The sequence below is a fragment of the Oncorhynchus tshawytscha genome, linkage group LG08 (assembly GCF_018296145.1).
Source record: "Oncorhynchus tshawytscha isolate Ot180627B linkage group LG08, Otsh_v2.0, whole genome shotgun sequence".
Classification (NCBI taxonomy): Eukaryota; Metazoa; Chordata; class Actinopteri; order Salmoniformes; family Salmonidae; genus Oncorhynchus; species Oncorhynchus tshawytscha.
In genome coordinates this window covers 53,981,391-54,003,788 of record NC_056436.1, presented here as the reverse complement: position 1 = coordinate 54,003,788, position 22,398 = coordinate 53,981,391, and the positions used below count along the sequence as shown (strand labels likewise).

The window sequence follows — 22,398 nt, the reverse complement described above, 5'->3', positions numbered from 1 at the left end:
ACTCCCTGTACAGTATGCAAATTGCCTTGCTTACACTTAAATACTTACAATATACACATACCACAGTTGTGTTAATTGGCGAGATGCAGAAGTGTGATTTGTTTAAAGCAGAGGCCATGCCCCTCTTTGAAGGGAACTTCTATGAGTAAAACACACAAGTCGGTCAAGTCAAAGCAATCAATACAAATTGAATTATTCATTGCTGTTTCCCACAGATCCTACCTCTCTTCATCATCAAATGATCTAAATAACATCAAATTACTTCACCTCACATTTACATCTCATAGCCATTAAAAGATGAACAATGGATGCTTACTTACAGTGACAATAATATAAATCAAATAAAACATTTCTTAGCATAATTCGTAAAGGGAGGGCTAGAATCCTGATGTTTGGGAGAAGACTGACTGTTGAGAACAATCACATTGAATCATTATACTTGGGGAGACGTGAGTATATTGCAAAGAATGATGAGGCATATAGATGTATAATCTACAATAATAGTCAATAGGAATGCCAATCATCGGATGTGACTTATTTTGCCTTGAATATATCATCTCAAAGCAAGCCCAGCAGGCAAAACTGGTTGCAATGATGCCACAAGGACGTCGTTACCACCACTGGGTATGAAAATCTACCTATCAATAACTTGATTTTCAATGTGTGTCATACCCATTGATTAAAGACGTCCTTATAGCATCATTGCAACCAGTTTGCCCACTGGGTTTGCCTTGAGATTTCAGAGTGTACTCCATGTCATTGTATTGAGGATACGTCTTGTAGTGGGCACACACAAAGGAGAAACATACCGATCGTTTGAGAGTCTATTCAACTATAATTTCTGAATAGTTCAGAAACTATCATTACCGTACTCGTAGACTTGAAAATAGAAGTATGGCGCATTTTTAGGGACAAACAGCCTGTATTTCGCTCTATTCATACTGTATCCCCATGCCTTCATTGAATTAAATGTGCCTTTAGTGCCCAGAGGAAGCAGGCACTGCCAAATAGCTTGGGCTAGAAAAAGAAAAGAAAACGGAAACATCTATTTCCATGCCCATAATACATCATCATAACCCCAGCCGCAATGAATTCCTTGCTTCTTTATTTCTGTCCACTATCAGCCGCCAGCAGGCCTGCCTCCACTGCCTCCACAGTCTCGACTCTATGGACACTCCTTGAAAGACAGAATGCAGTAGCTAAGGCTCCCTCGGCTGTTTGAGACCCTGCCTCTTTAGAGGAGGCTGACTGTCTTCAACACCTGGAAGTGTGGTGCTGAATTAGAAAGGATGTTCAACCGTTGCTGAAAAACTAATTTTTTCATGTGTTTCTCTGTCTTATGTAATGAAAAATAGGTTAGTGGGAAATTATTGTGTAATTACTTACACACTGGTGGCTGCATACTATAATGTGCACATTTAAGTTGCACATTATCAGGCACATAATGGATCATAGTAAATCTACTGTATGCAGTCAAATCCACATCACAGCTGGGAATCAGCCACAATAGCCAACACGAAATCACATATTATTGTGAAATCGACACAAATGAATTGTTTTTTTTAAATGTTCACCACACGATTATCAAAGTCAATATTTTCGTGTCCACCACGTGATTTTCTTCTTCATAGCGTATTTGTGTCCATTAAACAATTTTCTTCATAACGAATTCCAATTTGATGGTGCCAAAAATAAATTGAACTGTATTTTAAGACAATTAAGTACTCTATGTTAGCTAGGCGGCTAACGTTAAGCACATGGCTAGGGGTTAAGTAACCTACTGCCTTTTTCTATGATTGAAATGCACTGGAAAACATAAGTAATTTGAGTCTATTTTACAATTTGTGATAGTGGGTTGCAAAAGCATCACCATTGAATTCCAACACTAAGGGGAAACTCAAACATACCCAAATATTTCTCAATGTTGTGATAGGGAAGTATTGCATGCCTTGTTATATGGCATTGTATTATTAGAGGCAGGCTGTGAAATCCCTCCTGATATATTGATGTATCCTCCTTCGTTCTAATTATCAGCTCTGTCACATTCCACCTGCATCGCCGGGATGGAGTGTGACAGGTGAGGAAGTCGCCCTGGTACTCAGGGATGTTTCGAAATGCAGCCTATTACACAGCCATCTAGCTGAGAAGATGGGCTGGGCGGTTGGGAGGAAGGAAGGGGAGCAGGCAAGTGGGGGAGAAAGGGTAAGGTCATACCAATCTAATTTGTGCTGCAGTCATGCTGGTTCCTGTGGGCCACCCCCTCAACGCCCACCACTCCTCCAGATCAATACATGGTATGAGCCCTAGCCAAGTCGAGTCACTAGAATGTCAGTCAAAACCTGTTATCTACCCTAGTGGATGTGTGAGTTGGCTAGGGTCTTAAAATCACATTCTGTAATAGTGGGCCACCAACAATAACATAAACAATGGGGTAAGTGCATGAGATATGTGACAGATTGAATATTCACTGAGAGGAGGTAATGAGGGCATTAGTACTTCAAGCTTTTATTCGATCATGTGATATGTGGAAACCGTTTTTATCTCCAATGGCCGGACGAGAAAAGTAGTAACCTTGATATGTGCTGAGGAAAATATTGATTTAATACTTAGGCCTGCCCATTGCTAGAGGGAACAATACATATATACAGTAGGTAAACTAATAATTCCTTGATTTATGCTCAAACAGAGCTCATCAACCAGAACACTCAAAATCACCTTGAACATGTGTGGTATTTTAAGAATTCATTGATAATGGGATAGCAGATAGTGAGAAAGCACTTTTGTCATTTGAAATGTTCTACTGCTCCTCCTCTTCCTCCTACTAATACTTATTTTGCATTTCCACTTCTAATACACCTAATTATATTGATCCGCATCAAATAATACTTTACTTTTCTTTGTGGTATTAAAAGAACTAGGTAATGCAAATCTAATTGCAAAGATATGCTCTGAGTGTACAACAAAATACCTTCCTAATATTGAGTTACATCCTCCCTTTGCCCTCAGAAAAGCATCAATTCGTTGGGACATGGACTCTAAAGGGGTAGACGAAGGGTAGGAGACAGGTTAAAGAAGGATTTTTAAGCATTCCACAGGGATGCTGGACCATGTTGACTCCAATTCCTCCCACAGTTGTGTCAAGTTGGCTGGAAGTCCTTTAAATATTTTGTCTTGCCTATTCACCCTCTAAATGGCACACATACACTATCCATTGCCCTCAATTGCCCCAAGGCTTAAAAATCCTTATTTAACCTGTCTCCTCCTCTTCGTCTACACTGAATGAAGTGACATCAATAAGGGATCATAGCTTTCACCTAGATTCCCTTGGTCAGTCTGTCATGGAAAGATCGGGTGTTGTTAATGTATTGTACACTCAGTGTATATTTTCTTGTTGTGATACTGCACAACCCAACAGCGCTGTTGGAGAACTGAGCCAAAAAACATCAATATGCACAATATCAATACTGCGTACCCACTTGCCTGTTGCCAACACGCAGGTGGCAAAAATTCCATCAATGATTAAGCAAATGAACACATGTATTGATTCTCATATATTTTTTTAACCAGGCAAGTCAGTTAAGAATAAATTCTTATTTACAATGATGATCTAGGAACATTGGGTTAACTGTTTTCTTCAGAGGTTCACAGATTTTTACCGTGTCAGATCGGCGATTTAATCTAGCAACCTTTCGGTTACTGGCCCAACGCTCTAACCATTAGGCTACCTGCTACCTGCCGCCATATGGAATGAAGTTTCTTTTTTTTGAGCGAATGGTGCATACTGATGGGTTCCTAGGTTTGTTGAGGACAATTCTCATTGATGCAGTCATCTGAAATTATAGCACAGCGTCTGATGGCTGAACAGTGCCCACCAGACAGCAGGGCAGCATCCTAAATGGCACCCTATTCCCTATAAAGTGCCCTACTTTTGACCAGAGCCCTATAGGCCTTGAGGAAAAGTAGTGCACTGTGTAGGGAATAGGATGCCATTTGGGACACTGTTATACTGATCAGAGAAATCTGGAGAGTTTGAGGCAATTTAGTTTAATACATTGTTTACAATTAATCTTCAACTGGATGTTTTGCGTGGAGTTTAAATAGGCACATCAAAGTTTGCGTCAATAAAATCTGTGGAGAGACACAGCATCTCAATTGAGTTTCAAAAGAGTACGCCACTCCCTGCTGAGTCTTCCTGTGAGAACGGAGAGATTAACATTTTATAGTGATACTGTGGAAGGACACGATCTGTCACCTCTGCTTGCTTTTCAATCAAGACCCAGCATCTCTATATTCCTTCATGTTGAGCGGCTGGGAGAAAGTCTGTCTGAGTTTTGACTTGTTATATAAAAACTTGTATCAATATGAGTGTTATGGATTAACAGAGTTGGGTATCCTCCCCCCCAAACATGTTAGGCTGAACACGCATGCAGTGGTGGAACATGGCTTGGATGAGAGTGATGACTTGAGTGGCATTGATTAATGCAAGATCAGCAATAGGGGCTTGCATGCATTGTTAAAAACTAGATAATAGCATGAACACATAACACAATTCCCACCAGACATCATCTCAGCCAAAGGTGATAAAATATCCAGTGAGACATCCCAAAATTAACTTTGTGCTGAAAGTATATAGTTCATCAATAACCTTCAACAGCATTTTTTATTTGAATATTCATAATTCACACAAAAAAATGTGATTCCTCACTTTACTATTAATAGCTCAGAAATGGTTTGATGAGGGCCCAATGCATGCTGTGGAATGTGAATCACAGTGTACATAAACCAATCCTTTTGCCACCTAGATTTGGAGGGCCAGTCCCTTAAGGTATAGTGCTGTGGAGTTGTGGGCAAAGAGCTTGATAAATATTGGAAATTAAAATACAAAACTAACCAAGGATTAAAAAAACCATAGGGAAGGCTAAATGTAGTAATCTTTGGGAACAAACACAAATACTGTATCTTCCATATTCAAGGTGACATTTGAAGCTCATGATATTTATAGAACATTCATCCTCAACTGTAATCGACAGATGACCTCTATTGACGACTCCATACTGTTTGAACTATAACCTCAATTCCTTCAATCTGTTTTGAATAGCATTATAATTACATTTTATATCACAAGAAGCAGTTAGTGGACTACTGTTATGCCTCAGATAAGTGTCAGATCCACCTCAGTTTGTTCTTTAAATCCAGTTGGTGTACATGTCCTTTAATAAGAGCAAATATAGTTTAATTCCAAAACGCCATACAATGCCTTGAAGAAATATTTTCCCCCTTTCGGATTTTCTCTATTTTTGCGCATGTTTTATGCTGAATGTTAGCAGATCTTCAACCAAAACCTAATATTAGATCAAATAAAACTGAGTGAACAAATAACAAAAAAGTATACCTATTTTATTTATTTAATTGACAAAGTTCTGCAACACCCAATTCCCCTGGGTGAAAAAGTAATTGGCCCCTTACACTCTGGGTTTTCAAGCATGAACTGCTCTTTTCAAGTCCTACGTTACCACAACATCTTAATTGGGATTAGGTCGGGACATTAACTAGGCCATTAAAAAACGTAAAATGTGTTGCGTTTTTGTCACGTCCTGACCTTAGTTCCTTTTTTATGTGTATGTTTTAGTTTGGTTAGGGCGTGAGTTAGGGTGGGCATTCTATGTTTTTGTTCTATGTTTTGTGTTTCTGCTTTTGGCCTGGTATGGTTCCCAACCAGAGGCAGCTGTCAATCATTGTCTCTGATTGAGAACCATACTTAGGTAGCCTGTGTTCCCACTATGATTTGTGGGTAGTTGCTTTCTGATTTGTACATGACGGAACTTTTTTGTTTCTTTCATTCAATTTGTTATTTGTTTTGTGTGTTCAGTCTAATAAATTAACATGGACACTTACCACACTGCATATTGGTCCGATCCTTCCTACTCCTCTTCAAATGAAGAAGACATTCGTTAGAGTTTTAGCCATTTTCATGTAGACTTTGGAGTGACTACCTCATCTCTGTACCCCACACACACAATTATCTTTAAGATCCATCAGTCGAGGGCTGAATGTCAAACACAGATTCAAGACCAGGGAGGTTTTCCAATGCCTTAAAAGCAGATATTGACCCTTTGACATTGACCTTTGAGCATGGTGAAGTTAGTAATTACACTTTAGCTGGTGTATCAATACACCCATTAACCACAAAGATACAGGTGTCGTTCCTAACTTAGTTGCCAGATAGGAAGAAAACAACTCAGGGATTTCACTGTGAGGCCAATGTTGACTTTAACACAGTTTGAAAACTATGATCGGAGAAAACTGAGGATGCTATACTAACATAATTGACAGTGAAAAGAAGGAAGCCTGTACAGAATACAAATATTCCAAAACATGCATCCTGCTTGCAACAAGGCACTTAAATAATACTGCAAAAAATGTGGCAAAGCAATTCACTTTTTATTGTGAATACGTAGTGTTATGTTTGTGGCAAATCCAGTACAACACATCATCCAGTACAACACTCTCCATATTTTCAAGTATAGTGTTGGCTGCATCATGTTATGGGTATGCTTACAATCGTTAAGGGGAGTTTTACAGTCAACAAAAATTAAACGGAATGGAGCCAAGCACAGACAAAATCCTAGAGGAAAACCAGTCTGCTTTCCACCAGACACTGGGAGACAAATTCACCTTTCAGCAAGACAATAACCTAAAACCCATGGCCAAATCTAAACTGGAATTTCTTACCAAGAAGTGTCACACCCTGGCCTTAGTTATCTTTGTTTTCTTTATTATTTTGGTTAGGTTAGGGTGTGACACGGGGGAATTATGTGTTTTTACTGGTCTAGGGGTTTCTGTATGTTTATGGGGCTGTTTCCTTTCTAGGTAGTTTGTAGGTCTATGGTTGCCTAGATTGGTTCTCAATTAGGGGCAGCTGTCTATCGTTGTCTCTGATTGGGAACCATATTTAGGCAGCCATATTCTCTGGGTACTTTGTGGGTGATTGTCTTTGGTCTTTGTGTCATTGCACCAGATAGGACTGTTTCGTTTTTTTTACATTTATTGTTTTGTATTTTGTAGTGTTCTCGTTTATCGTCTATTTTAAAGATGTTGAACACTAACCACGCTACATTTTGGTCCTCCTCTCCTTCAATGGAAGAAACCCATTACAAGAAGTCTGTGAATGTTCCTAAGTGGTTGAGTTACAGTTTTGATGAATTTTGTAAATAATTATGGGCAAATACTTTACAATCCAGGTGTGCAAAGCTCTTACAGACTTATTCAGAAAGACTCAAAGCTGTAATTGCTGCCAAAGGTGATTTTAACATGTATTGACTCAGGAGTGTGAATGCTTATGTAATTGAGGTATTTCTGTATTTAATTTTCAATAAATGTGCAAATATTTCTAAAAAACATGTTTTCACATTATGGGGTATTGTGTGTCGATGGGTGAGAAATGATCTACTGAATAGAGGCTGTAACACCACAGAATGTGGAATAAGTCAGGGTATGATTACTTCTGAACGTACTGCATTTGTTTGAAACCTAGTTGTTTTTTTTCAGAGAGACAAACAATCACATTTTGTTGCAAAACAAGATATATCCATCTTCCTCTGCAAGGTTTTATACAGTCAAATGTGACAAGTAATTACATGAAATAATAACAACCGTACAAATGATAGATTTGTGACATAAAAGTATATATATTAAACAAATATAAACGCAACATTTTCCATACGCACAAAATATGTATTTCTCCATTACACAGTGTGTCTTGTGCTTGGTACAATAAAAGGCCATTATAAAGAGAATTCAATTGTAATTTCTCTACCATAAACCTCCTCCAACATTATTCTAGAGAATTTAGCAGTACGTCCAACCGGCCTCACAACGGCAGACTACATGTAACCATGCCAGCCCAGGACCTTCACCTGTGGTATCGTCTGCGACCAACCACCTGGACAGTTTACGAAACTGAGGAGCATTTCTGCCTATAAAAAAAGCCCTTTTGGGGGGGAAAAATAATTCTGATTGGATGGGCTGGCTCCCAAGTGGCTGGGCCTATCCCCAGTCATGTGAAATCTAAATAGATTAGCGCCTAATGAATGCAAAACACTATAGCATAAGGCTAAACTCAACAACTGAAACATCCTCTCACTGTCAACTGCATTTATTTTCAGCAAACTTAACATGTGTGAACATAAGATTCAACAACTGAGACATAAACTGAACAGGTTCCACAGGTGACTAACAGAAATGGAATAATGTGTCCCTGAACATAGGGGGGGTCAAAATTAAAAGTAGCAGTCTGTATCTGGTGTGGCCACCAGCTCCATTAAGTACTGCAGTGCATCTCCTCCTCATGGACTACACCAGATTTCCCAGTTCTTGCTGTGAGATGTTACCCCACTCTTACACCAAGGCACCTGCAAGTTCCCAGACATTTCTAGGGGGAATGGCCCTAGCCCTCACCCTCCGATTCAACAGGTCCCAGACTTGCTCAATGGGATTGAGATCCGGGCTCTGCAGAACACTGACATTCCTTTCTTGCAGGAAATCACTCACAAAACGAGCAGTATGGCTGGTGGCATTGTCATTGTCATCAGGTGTGATGTTCGGATGTACCCATCCTGTGCAGGTGTTGTTACACATGGTCTGCCACTGCGAGGACGGTCAGCTGTCCATCCTGTCTCCCTGTGGAGCTGTCTTAGTTGTCTCACAGTACGGACATTGCAATTTATTGGCCACATCTGCAGTCCTCAAGCCTCCTTGCAGCATGCCTAAGGCACGTTCACGCAGATGAGCAGGGACCCTGGGCATTTTCTTTTGGTGTTTTTCAGAGTCAGTAGAAAGGCCTCTTTAGGCCTCTTTCCTAAGTTTTCATAACTGTGACCTTAATTGCCTACCGTCTGTAAGCTGTTAGTGTCTTAACGACTCTTCCACAGGTGCGTGTTCATTAATTGTTAATTAATTAATAAGCATGGGAAACAGTTAAAACCCTTTACAATGAAGATCTGTGAAGTTATTTTCATTTTTATGAATAATCTTTGAAAGACAGGGTCATGAAAAAGGAACGTTTCTTTTTTACCGAGTTTAGATGTACATATATGTTAAATATACAGGTTACAAACATTCGATCACATTTTCGATCACATGTGTTTCAGTAGTCAAAGAGGATATATAAGAGAAACAGCCATCTCTAAGCATCCCTCGGTGGGTTGTATCATGGGAATATGTGGAATACGCAGTATATAGCCAATAAAGAATATTAGATTGTGTAATGTCATTGCCTCATCTTATAAGATGTTCTGCTGCTATAATGTACTATCTAATTCAGCCCTTAAATTCCACCTGGCTTCTATACAGCTAACCATCAATTGGAATCATGACTCCTTTCAATTCAATCGCATTGACTTCATTCAACCCCCCCACCCCCCCCCTCACAACAGGACCACGGTTTAGAAAAACACCCATAGGGTAATGAATTACCTGCTGATCGCTTGGTATGTTTCAATACAACCACCTAACACCTTTCTCCTCTCCAAACTCAAAATAGCTCACGCTATGCATCAAAGACCTCCTTGATAAGTTAATCGGAACTATCTGTTACCAAATATAGAGTGAAATTCACTGGAGTCTGAACTGACATGGGAACGAAATCAACCACAATCGAAGCCAAACAGTTGAGACGAAAACAGATGATCAGACATTGTGAATGCTTGGTACTTACCACTTTGAGAAGCAATCATCCTCTCAGCCATGGCCTGTTCTTTCCCCCCCAGTTATCACTGTTTTTCAGGCTTCTATATCTGGTTGGAGAGAGCGAGAGAGCACGTTAGAGAGCGAGAGCAACAGAGATCGATCACAGGTAAGCTTATGATCTGGTAAGAACAACATTTCAATCAGGGTTCAAAACAAAATTGTTACGGACACTGTCAGAAGTTCACAATCAAAGAGAAGGGGATCAAAGGGAGCTAGTCATTGTTAGTAACCAATATTTACTGTGTTACTTCAAACCTGAGCTACCGTACACCAATCATTTTTTTTCTTTGGGGGGGTAGATCAACTTTAATATTGCAGATTGTGGGTACTATCAATGTAATTGTCATTTCCAATCCCATATATATATATATATATATATATATATATATATATATATATATATATATATATATATATATATATATATATATATATATATATATATATATATATATGTATATATATATATATATATATGTTTTTTTATAATTTTTTAAAAATTATTTATTATTTTCCTGCTAACCCTATCAATCTTCCCCTAACAGGAGTAAACTAATGGACAACAAAATGTAGGCTTCTTCTTCCAGTTTATACATTCTACATACATTTTACGGACTGTACATTTTAAATTAGTTTTGTATTTTATTTTTTTTATCCTCAACCCCAAGGATCTACAGTGCCTTGCAAAAATATTAATCCCCATTGCCGTTTTTCAATTTTTTTTGCAATACAACCTGTAATTAAAATAGATTTGGGGCGGAATTTCATGTCATGGACATACACAAAATAGTCCAAACTGGTGAAGTGGAATTATAAAAAATAAAAACCGGAAAAGTGGTGCATAGGTATTCACCCCTTTGCTATGAAGCCCCTAAATAAGATCTAGTGCAACCAATGTCCTTCAGAAGTCACATAATTAGTTAAATAAAGTCCAACTGTGTGCAATCTAAGTGTCACATGATCTGTCACATGATCTCAGTATATATAAACCTGTTCTGAAAGACCCCAGAGTCTGCAACACCACTAAGCAAGGGGCACCACCAAGCAAGCGGCACCATGAAGACCAAGGAGCTCAACAAACAGGTCAGGGACAGACTAGTGGAAAAGTGGAAAAGTACAGATCAGGGTTGGGTTATAAAAAAATATCAGAAACGTTGAACATCTCACAGAACAAAATTAAATCCATTAGGGGGCGCTATTAACATTTTTGGATGAAAAACGTTCCCGTTTTAAACAAGATATTTTGTCACGAAAAGATGCTCGACTATGCATATAATTGACAGCTTTGGAAAGAAAACACTCTGACGTTTCCAAAACTGCAAAGATATTGTCTGTGAGTGCCACACAACGGATGTTACAGGCGAAACCCAGATAAAAATCCAACCAGGAAGTGCCACATTTTTTGAAACCGCATCATGCCAATGACTCCTTATATGGCTCTGAATGAGATAGAAATGAGCTTACGTTTTCCACGTATTCCCCAAGGTGTCTACTGCATTGTGACGTCTTTTTACGCATTTCCATTCAAGAATAGCCGTAAGGGACCATATATAGCAAGTGGTCACATAGTGTCTCCCGCAGAAAATCTTGCGTAAAATACTGAGGTAGCCATTTTTCCAATCGATTCTTATGAGAAACCATTTGCCTCGATGGATATATTATCAAATATATATGTTAAAAACACCTTGAGGATGGATCCTAAACATTTTCCTGTTGATTTCTCAGCCAATCATGATGAACAAACGGAGCTATTTCGCCTACAAAAATTATATTTTTGGGAAAAAAGAAAATTTGCTATCTAACTGGGAGTCTCCTGAGTGAAAGCATCCAAAGGTCTTCAAGGGTAAATGATTTAATTTGGTTGCTTTTCTTATTTTCGTGAAAATGTTGCCTGCTGCCAGCAGAGCCTAGCATAGCATTATGCCATGATAAACTTACACAAATGCTTGTCTAGCGTTGGCTGTAACGCATATTTTGAAAATCTGAGATGACAGTGTTGTTAACAAAAGGCTAAGCTTGTGTTTGAATATATTTATTTTATTTAATTTGCGATTTTCATGAATAGGAAAACTTTTTAATCATTTATGTCCGCTGCGTTATGCTAATTCGTTTGAGGCTATGATTACGATCCCGGATCCGGGATTGCTCGTCGCAAGAGGTTAAAAAATGGAAAGAATATGGCACCACAACAAACCTGCCAAGAGATGGCCACCCACCAAAACTCATGGACCAGGCAAGGAGAGCATTGATCAGAGAGGCAAGAAAGAGTCCAAAGATAACCCTGAAGGAGCTGCAAAGTTCCAGGTCAGAGATTGGAGAATCTGTCCATAGGACCACTTTAGCTTTACACTCCACAGAGCTGGGCTTTACGGAAGAGTGGCCAGAAAAAAAGCCATTGCTTAAAGAACAAAAATAAGAAAACACGTTTGGTGTTTGCTAAAGGGCAGGTGGGAGACTCCCCAAAGATATGGAAGAAGGTACTGTAATTAGATGAGACTAAAATTTAGCTTTTTGGCCATCAAGAAAAACGCTATGTCTGGTGCAAACCCAACACCTGTCATCACCACGAGAACACCATCCCCACAGTGAAGCATGGTGGTGCAGCATCATGCTGTGAGTATGTTTTTCATCGGCAGGGACTGGGAAACTGGTCAGAATTGAAGGAATGATGGAAGGCGCTAAATACATGGAAATTCTTTAGGGAAACCTGTTTCAGTCTTCCAGAGATTTGAGACTGGGACGGAGGTTCACCTTCCAGCAGGACAATGACCCTAAGCATGCTGCTAAAGCAACACTTGAGTGTTTTAAGGGGGAACATTTAAATGTCTTGGAATGGCCTAGTCAAAGCCCAGACCTCAATACAATTGAGAATCTGTGGTGTGACTTAAAGATTGCTGTACACCAGCGGAACCCATCCAACTTGAAGGAGCTGGAGCAGTTTTGCCTTGAGGAATGGGCAGAAATCCCAGTGGCTCGATGTGCCAAGTTTATGGAGAAATACCCCAACAGACCTGCAGCTGTAATTGCTGCAAAATGTGGCTCTACAAAGTTTTGACTTTGGGGGGGTAAATAGTTATTTTTGATGGCTGTAATACATAGATATGCCGATAGTGGACAACCCTGTTTCACTCCTCTTGACATCCATTGTTTACTATTTTACACCTGGGGTTACAATACATAACTTTAACCCATTGTATATGAGATTCTTCAAAATTGAAATAATCCTGGCGTGTATATAAACATTCTAATCGTTCTTTATCAAAATGCCTTTTCAAAATCAGCTATGAACACCAAGCCTGGTTTCCCAGATTTTTTGTAGTTTTATATTGTTTCCAGGACTTGTCTTATATTATATCCTATGTACCGTCTATGTAAAAAAAAAACTGTCTGATTAGGATGAACAATATCCAACAATACATTTTTTATTCTATGGGCTATGCATTTTGCTTGAATTTTGGCATCACAACACTGAAGTGTAAGGGGTCTCCAGTTTTTCTGGGTGAACTGAATCTTTATATTTACGACCGGGGTCCGGTTTCAGTAATAGTAAACTATATATATTATATTCCTTATTTTCTACTTAGCTATATTAAATTGTTTTAAGACGGTCATACCAAGGATCATTTAGCTATTTTATTTAGAATTTTAAGACCACTTGATTTTTAAAAATATATATATATATATTTTTGGGAAAAACATTTTGGGGCCTTACTGCTATTAGACCATACAAACACATTGCATAACAGATTCGCTACATGGAAAAACAGATAGTCCCTTCCAAAAATCTTAGAGGAAGTTTGATCTAAAGTGTCTGTCCTATATCTGAGAGATATAGAGACCCACCGTATGAGTCATAATACCCATAAAACCTAATGGTAAAACAATAATGTGTGATGCATACACAATGTGGGATGCATACACGAACACACCCCTTCACACAAACACCTCTACCCCTCTCTCCCCTGCCACCAATACACCGCTCCCACCTCCACACATATACACACATACACACACATACATACACACTCACACATGACCACAAGCTCAGTTGTTCCATCCCCTAGCCCAACTCAAGAGTATAGTTGATGTGTGAATGCGTATTGAGAAGGCATGCCAAATTGAGCAGGAATGGGAACCAACCAATGTCTTGTCCTTTCTGCTGGAGATAGGAAATCCCCCCCCTCCCCCACCATTCACACACACTGGTCCCCTGTTCTTCCCAGGCACCTCTGTGTAGTCAAACCATTTGATTATTCTGTGCCTCCAGGGCCACAATAATTTACCCCGTACCAATGAAATACTGCACTTTTTGACCATCTCAAAAACCAAGCATATTGGCATAATCCAAAACCCCAAATGTAAATGAATTTCGTTAGTATTTTTTTCTCGCTAACACAATCCTTTCCTGTCCCCTGTAAAACAGTGTGACCTTAGTGATATACGTTGGCACCTGTCTGTTGCTCTTGGAGCCAATAATGAGTCCCTCCACACAGGCTAGAGGGGAGCAGCACACAGGAAGGTGATTATGAGGAAGGAGTGCCTGAGTTGTTAATGAGACATGATGAGAAAGAGGAGTGAGGCTAATATTAATTATTTATGCTGTGTCCCAAATTGCACTCTATTCCCTGTGTAGTGATAGGGTTCTGGTCAAAAGTAGTGGACTACATAATGACTTTAAAGGCAGGGAGACAAAAAAACCCATTTAGGACGACTTGTAAAATCAGCCTTGACACCCAGTACTACTCGTACCCCATTAAGAGTTCAAGGACAAAAGCTGTCCTGCTATTTGATCATTTATCCATTGGATCCCATCGTTAAGCCAAATCTGACTTTTTCCACACTGCCCTGGGAATTTTGATGGGCTGCGAAATTGTGATTTCTTAACACGCTACTAACAGGAGATCAGACAGAGCTCCGAGCTAAATCATGGTTGCAATAAGCAGAATAAACTATACAGACCAGCTGATCTGTCATTGTTAGTGTCAAGCCAGCTTGATACTAGACAGCGGAAATGGTTATTGTCTGTGTTCACTACTCCCACCCCAATGAAGTAACATCAGGAACATATCACATATTACAACTGAAATAAAACGATTTGACTGAAAATGTCAATTATAAAGATTTAGTTAACATGTTTAACGCCTACAATGAAAACAAAGTTATTGAAGACCGACTGCTAATTAATTGCCACATTGTAAATGAAAGTAATGTGGATTGCAGCAACATGTGTGATAGACAATTTAAATATAATTTTAACAAAGCACTTTGCATCTGTTTCATTGATTTAATAAGATAACGACTTCCAAATAACAATAAATTAATTAATAAGTACAATAAAGTACAATATTTCCAGGGCTGGACTACTGCATTTGGGGCACCGGAGCACCGATCTTCAGGGGCCCACACTGATTTTGTTAGTCACTCTCACTCAGCTATTATATTAACATAGCATAAGTCATGGAAAAATGTGTAGGATTGCAGGAAATTAGATTTCAAACGGCTAAGATTTCTCTCTATCCCATGGAAAAATGGGTAGAATTGAATAAAATGTATAATACAATTGCAACATTTTCTATCAGCCCCATGGCAAAATACTTGCAGATTTCAAGGCAATTTCCTCATATTCAATATATTTAGCCATAAGTCAGAGAGAATTTTGAAGTTTTGAAGCACATTTCTTGCAACTCTACACATTATGCTATCGTATGCTATCTGGAGGGTCTCGACCCACAACCCCCAAAATGCTAAATATGTTGGGGGCTGCTTGAAGGTCCCGTTCGGTAATTCGTCCCTGAATATGCCACAGTAGGCCTAGGCTATTGGCCTTATTACTGTAGCCCCGTAAAAAAATATATAAAGGTTCAATTTTGAGGAAACAAAAGTAATTTTAATGTAATTTGGGCAACTTTAAATGCATTTATTATAATACAATAAAATGTATAAAAAAAATACAACCAATCACAATTTAGATTCAAATGTCAAATGTGTAACTTACAATTCACGAGTATTTCCTTTACCCCTCTTAATAAGAAATTGCCATATTTTATTAAGACATTCGTCAATTAGCTAAATTGGAAATGAAAAAGTAATCACACACCATTCATAAAATGTGTAGAGTAGGCTACATTGCCATAGTAGATTTGCCTTGGGAAACGAGGAAATTAAATACTTTATTTCAGGATTAAATTGTTCCGAGGATAATATCCACGAGAGCGAAATCACATAGTCCTTAATATCTAAGGGTTAACCCAAACATCAGCTTCAGGGAAAGGTAAATTGGGGGCCAATAATGGTTGCAATAGAAATCAGCATGCATTGATGGTTTAACGAGAGACACGCTGGCGATTAATCTGGTGGCCATCGATGGTTGCATTTGGCTTTAAGATTATACACTTATTTGGTTGTGATCTTTGTACAATACCTATTTTGGATGCAGCAGTTGTTAGCTAGAATGCTAACACTCATTGACATGACTGGTAGCAAAGCAGGTCAAAGAGCCATTTTACTGGTTGAAGTTGAAGTGTTTTATTAAGTATAATACTGTGTTGTGACAATAACACAAACATTATATTAAGCAGGACATTCATGAAAGCCTTAAAATCCAATTATAATCCAAAAGTAGTGTGAAATGCACTCAAAAGCACCATGTAAAATGAGGCTTTTTTTGCTGGCGGTATATGAGAACTCCACCATGTTCTGCATCCAAATTGTGCACATCACCCATGTGCGGCAATGTTTGAAAACACAGAGAGGGGCATATTAATGTATTATGAATTAATACCGTTCCTTTCGGGGCCACCGTATATTAACATTATGCAGTTCCAAAACAAAGTATTTAATGCAGAATATAAGGTTCCATGCCTTGTGGTAAAGGCACTGCTGCAGCATTTGCTACCTGGAATGAAGATGAATAACCTGGAAGTCACCACTAAACCTTCTTAATTAAAAGACCATCCTGCATGTTAATTGTCAAGAGCGTCTGGGTGCTGAGAATATTGTGGCCAAAATGCATTTGTTCAAACCCCAACTTTTGCATCAGCTCAACTGAGACTGACACCATCCTAACCTGCCAGCCTAATCACCTGCGTTGCCAATTTCTGTCAGGGAATTGGTTGTAATATTTCCCCTGTCAGCACTTGTGACTTCTGGCAATGAACGTGTGTGAGAGTTAATCGTAGCTCTCCTTCCTCTAGGAACCTATAAAGAACAAAATATAAATGCAACATGTAAACTCTTTGTCCCATGTTTAATGAAAAATAAAATATCACAGACATTTTTCATATGTAAAAAAAAAAACTTAATTTCACTCAAATGTAGTGCTCAAATTTGTTAGTGAGCATTTCTCCTTTGCTAATATAATCCATCCACCTGACAGCATGGTCATTGCACAGGTGCATCTTATGCTGGAGACAATAAAAGGCTACTCTAAAATGTGCAGTATTGTCACACAAAACAATGGGTTATGGTGTTTTCAGGCAGAAGCTACGGACAACGAACACAATATTATTGCATTTCATCGGTGGCAATTTGAATGCACAGAGATACTATGACGAGGTTCTGAGGCCCATTGTCTTGACATTCATCTGCCGCCATCATGTCATGTTTCAGCATGATAATGCAAGGCCCCATGTCGCAAGGATCTGTACACAAATTCTGAAAGCTGAAATGTCCCAGTTCTTCCATGGCCTGCATACTCACCAGACATGCCACCCATTGAGCATGTTTGGGATGCTCTGGATCAACATGTACGACAGAGTGTTCCAGTTCCTGCCAATATCCAGCGACTCCAGCAGCATTCCACAGGCCACAATCAACAGCCTGATCAACTCTATGCAAAGGAGATGTGTCACGCTGCATGAGGCAAATGGTGGTCACACCAAATACTGACTGGTTTTCTGATCCACACCCGTACCTTTATTTTAGGTACAGTATCTGTGACCAAGAGATGCATTCCTAGTCATGAAATTCATAGATTAGGCCCAATGAATTTATTTCAATTGACTGATTTCCTCATGTTAACTAACTCAGTAAAATCTTCTAAATGTTTGCATGTTGTGTTTATATTTCTGTTCAGTATATTTCAACATAATACCCTTATGTTAGGAAATGGAGAGGCAGATTGTCTCATAGGCATTCAGGTGAAAAATGTTGCATTGAGGGGACTATACTATGACCTCAATAATCTGACTGTAAGGAAAGTTATAAAAAACACAATAGAAATCGCATCTGTCATCCTCCAGTAAGCAAAAGCAATGTGTAGAACAACTTAATGAGAGAGAGAGAGATTTACTCCAAGCAAAATATTAGGAAATATAGCTGTCTATATTCTTTCTATTTTAAACATATGACCACCTTTGATGGTCTTACATCATTTGACAAAGATTCCTTTCTCTTTCATTGTCCGGTAATTCATGTGCGTGGCTGCTAGCCAAATAGCGTTGCACTTCTGTTGTCAGCTGATGAAAATGAATCTATTTTTGGCTGAATGCATTCATTTATTTTGTGTGACAAGAAACTAGTTGCACACCACTTATCACTCTACTGAAACACATTACTGCCTTTTTTTTTACTGCTACCGGGTTACCATCAGACAAGAATTATGAGGCAGAAGTTGGCAGATCGGCGGTACCGACTTCAGACGAGACACGTGACGCTTCGGAGCAAATTGGAGAACATCATCGTGTTCTTGAGAGGCATCTTTCCATCCGGGTCATATTAGTTTGTAGCCCAAACAGTTCGGATGCTACAGACATTTTCATGAGAAGACCAATTTTCGGGATGGCTTCTGGTCTGACAAACACCAGTGTAGTTCTGCCACCTTCCATCGCCGATGGGGAAGGCCGACATCAATGGATCAGATGGATTGAGACGCAGCCTATGTGGAATGCCGACATTGATGGATGATGGATTGAGATGCAGCCGACACAGATACTGTATGTCTAGCTGAAACAGAGATTTTTATGGGGATTTGTTTATAATTCTAATTAGATGTAGATGTACACATCAACTCTAAGGGGTTATGTACTTTGGGGGCATGAGGCAGTGTCCTTCTAGATGTGTTGTTTGCATATACTTTCTAGATATTGTGCAGACAAATTAATTATACTGAAATGAAATACACTGATGTGCGATATCTTTGAAGAACACTTGACAATCCAGGAATGCACCCAAGGGCTCAATATGGCAAGACCTAAACACGTTGAAAGCAAGACAACTTATTCCTCCCTGTCCTGAAGAGACATCATATATATTTTTTTTCTGAAAATCCCCAGTTGAGTGACCAACACATTGCAACCAACACTACACAGTGACATTGCAACCCTTGACATTCCACATATCAAACAAACCTAACGAGTGACCAATGGTTGCAAGATGAAATTGCTGACAATACAATTGTCAAATGTTTGAGCAGATACTTAATTTGAACTGTGGATTGTGTATCAACATACACACTCACTACAAAGATACAGGCACCCTTCCTAAATGACTTGCCGAAGAGGTAGGAAAACGCTCAGGGATTTCACCATGAGGCCAATGGGGATTTTAAAACAGATAAGAGTTTAATGGCTATGATAGGAGAAAACTATGGATGGATCAACAACATTATAGTTACTTCACAATACTAACGTAAATTAGTGAAAAGAAGGAAGCCTGTACAGAATAAACATATTCAAAAACATGCATCCTGTTTGCAATAAGGCACTAATCACTAAAGTAATACTGCAACAAATGTGGCAAAGAAATTAACTTTTTGTCCTGAAAAAAGGTGTTATGTTTGGAGGAAATCCAACAGTACCACTGTTCATATTTTCAAGAACGGTGGTGGCTGCATCATTTTATGGGTATGCTTGTCATCGGCAAGGACTAGGATAAAAATAAATGGAGTAGATCCAAGCACAAGCAAAATCCTAGAGGAAAATCTGTCTCAGTCTGCTTTCCAACAGACACTGGGAAACAAATTCACCTTTCACCAAGACAATAACCTAAAACACAAGGCCAAGATGACATTTTATGTTCCTGAGTGGCCTACTTACAGTTTTGATTTAAATCGTCTTCAAAAATCTATGGCAAGACTTGAAAATGGATGTCTGCAATGATCAACAAACAACTTGACAATTTTTCTTAAAGAATACAGGGGCAAATATTGTACAATCCAGGTGTACAAGTTCTTAGAGACTTACCCAGAAATACTCTCAGCTGTAATCACAGTCAAAGGTGATTCTAACATGACTCAGGCGGTATAATAATGACCTAATCAAGAAAAATATGTGTTTGATTAATAAAAAAATAAAGAGTATTTTGTGTAGGTCGTTGACAAAAATGAGAATTTAATACATTTTAGTCCCACTTTGTGGGACTGTATAACAAATTGCTGTATAACTGTAAATGCTGTTTAACAAATTGTGGAAAAAGTTAAGGGTTGTGAGTACATTTGAAGGAACTGAAGTATATAAGTCCAATGAGAAATGCTTTCTCACCAAAGCTGAATGGGTGTCTTTTCATCTAAAGGAGCTCCGTTTAATACAGATAATCTAATTACTTTGCACAGCTGGACATCCTTCATACATTCCTTTCAATCTTAAGCATTTGATTATATGTAAACACATGCTTGATTTACTCCTTACTGTGCGCAAATCTGCCGGCTTGTTGTGATGGATGACAAGAAACCAATTAATCACATCATTATACCAATTAAAAACCATGTTTGCTCCGATGGAGGCAAAAAACAAAGAGAAGTGATAGGAAGTTGATCTGATTCACCAACGCTCCCTCCCAAATAAATAAATAAAACGGTGCCATAAACAATATATTATTTTTGCAGAGGTTAGGGAGGTCTTTCTATTGACACATATTTATAATTTATCTAAGTTTGCATTAGGAATATGAAACATGAGAACTGGACTGCGTGTACTATGGCCACCCTAACGTGGAGTATTGACTGTGTAAATACAGGTTCCATCCATAGCAACTTAAGTGTGTACCCTTGTCATCCAGACCCTATTAGCAAAGCTCATTAGACATTTTATACCTTCTGCGTTCTTTCTTTTCTTAACCACCACTCCACCACCTCCAAACATATTAACTCCACCAGGCAGTGTTTGCAGCGCTCTGTGGCACTCAGGTCCTGAAGGGCTCGATATCAAATAAAGCAGACTTGACTGGCTATGGCTCACAGGGCCTCCGAGTGGCTCCTCTGAGGGAAGCAGGGCGGCAGAAGAAACTGCAGCTCCGCATGCTCCCTCTCTGTTCCCCTCTGCCGACTCAGTGGCCCACGTTTCGTTAATGAGAACCGGCAACACACACAGACACATGTACCGTGTCGACTCTAATTATATTACAAAGCACTGCCCCTCCACCGAGGCCCCCAGTGGCATTGTGTAATGTACTCCAAAGGGTTTCTAAAAGGCAAAACATCTTAATGTGCATTCTGAGTGCATCCAGTTGAAGAACATAAAAAATGCTAACAACAAAACAGTAGATGCCAGCAAGGATCATTGTTCTGCATTTTGTATGTTATTCTTGCTATCTGATTGAGTGTGGTACTTGCCACTGTACGGACATGGCACCACTTCTACAAGTAGAATGCTGTATTTTTCCCACTTTAGAGGTAAGAATGTGTTACAGAGATCATTACGCAAACATAATGAGCTTGTTAGGGTGATGTCACCTCCTGGGCAGACAATTAGTCCCCTGCTCTGGGAGGCCATAGGACGAGTGCTGGAGCTATGATTTCCACGATTTGCACTTGAAGGGGTTTTGTTGGAAAAATTGAGTTTGACCATAATCTACCACTTGTGCTATTATATGGTGTTGTAATAACATCATTATACCTTTTGCCACAGGGTAATTCCAGGTGTGGTCGAGTCTGACGGCGGGAAATGGCCTAGAGAACAATTGGTTCAAATTCCACTTGAAGGCACTTCAGACGAGTATCTGAAGAAAACATTGATAGCTACATATCAACTGAAATGATATTGCAATACTGCGGAGCCTTGAAGAACAAGGAATTATTCTCAAAGGGAAATTATTTTGGGGACAATAATGACATCCTCTCTCACCTGGATGAATGGTATTATGGAAGCGTGTTAGAATGAAAAGAGAAAAGGACAGTGCATTCACCTGAATATGTTGGTGCCGCAATGATCTTCAATATTTATTTGCATGCTGCCAGTTCTAAAATGCATTAGATACCATTAGTCACACAGACAAGAGTAAGATAGGAATTACAATAATAAACAGTAGTGGTGCTTGGGTAAAATCACTGGGGAAGCCAGGGGGGGGGGAGCCATATTACAACCTACGTGTTATGATAATTGCATTGTTTGCTCAATAACTCAATAACTTAACAACCTCTGTCCGGTGACGTTTACAAAGCATATTGTATGTAACAAAGAGTTACATGACATACAGCATGGTCAAGCAAGTTAATGTTTCTGACATTTTCAACTACTTACTATTGATTTAGAACACTGGAGAGTTACCGTAACTCACAACGAAAAGAGGAGCTGCCATTTATTTCAACATCATCAAATCACCTATGCTTAGTCTAATACTGTGACACCTAAAAAAGTCCAATAATGATTCTGTCCAATCAACGTGAGCTATATATCATGTGGCTGTCCATGGAACTGATTTCTGTGTGTGTGTGTG

At 39.1% G+C, this 22,398-nt stretch overlaps 1 protein-coding gene across 1 annotated transcript in view; it reads right to left on the bottom strand.

The window, feature by feature from the left end:
- Positions 1–22,398, bottom strand: part of LOC112256324 (leucine-rich repeat and immunoglobulin-like domain-containing nogo receptor-interacting protein 2) — a 383,684-nt gene that overhangs the window by 158,721 nt on the left and 202,565 nt on the right. Inside the window, exon 4 of the mRNA XM_024429491.2 lies at positions 9,716–9,794. The gene's annotated coding sequence lies outside the window, so the exon portion shown is untranslated. The remainder of the gene's footprint in view (positions 1–9,715; positions 9,795–22,398) is intronic.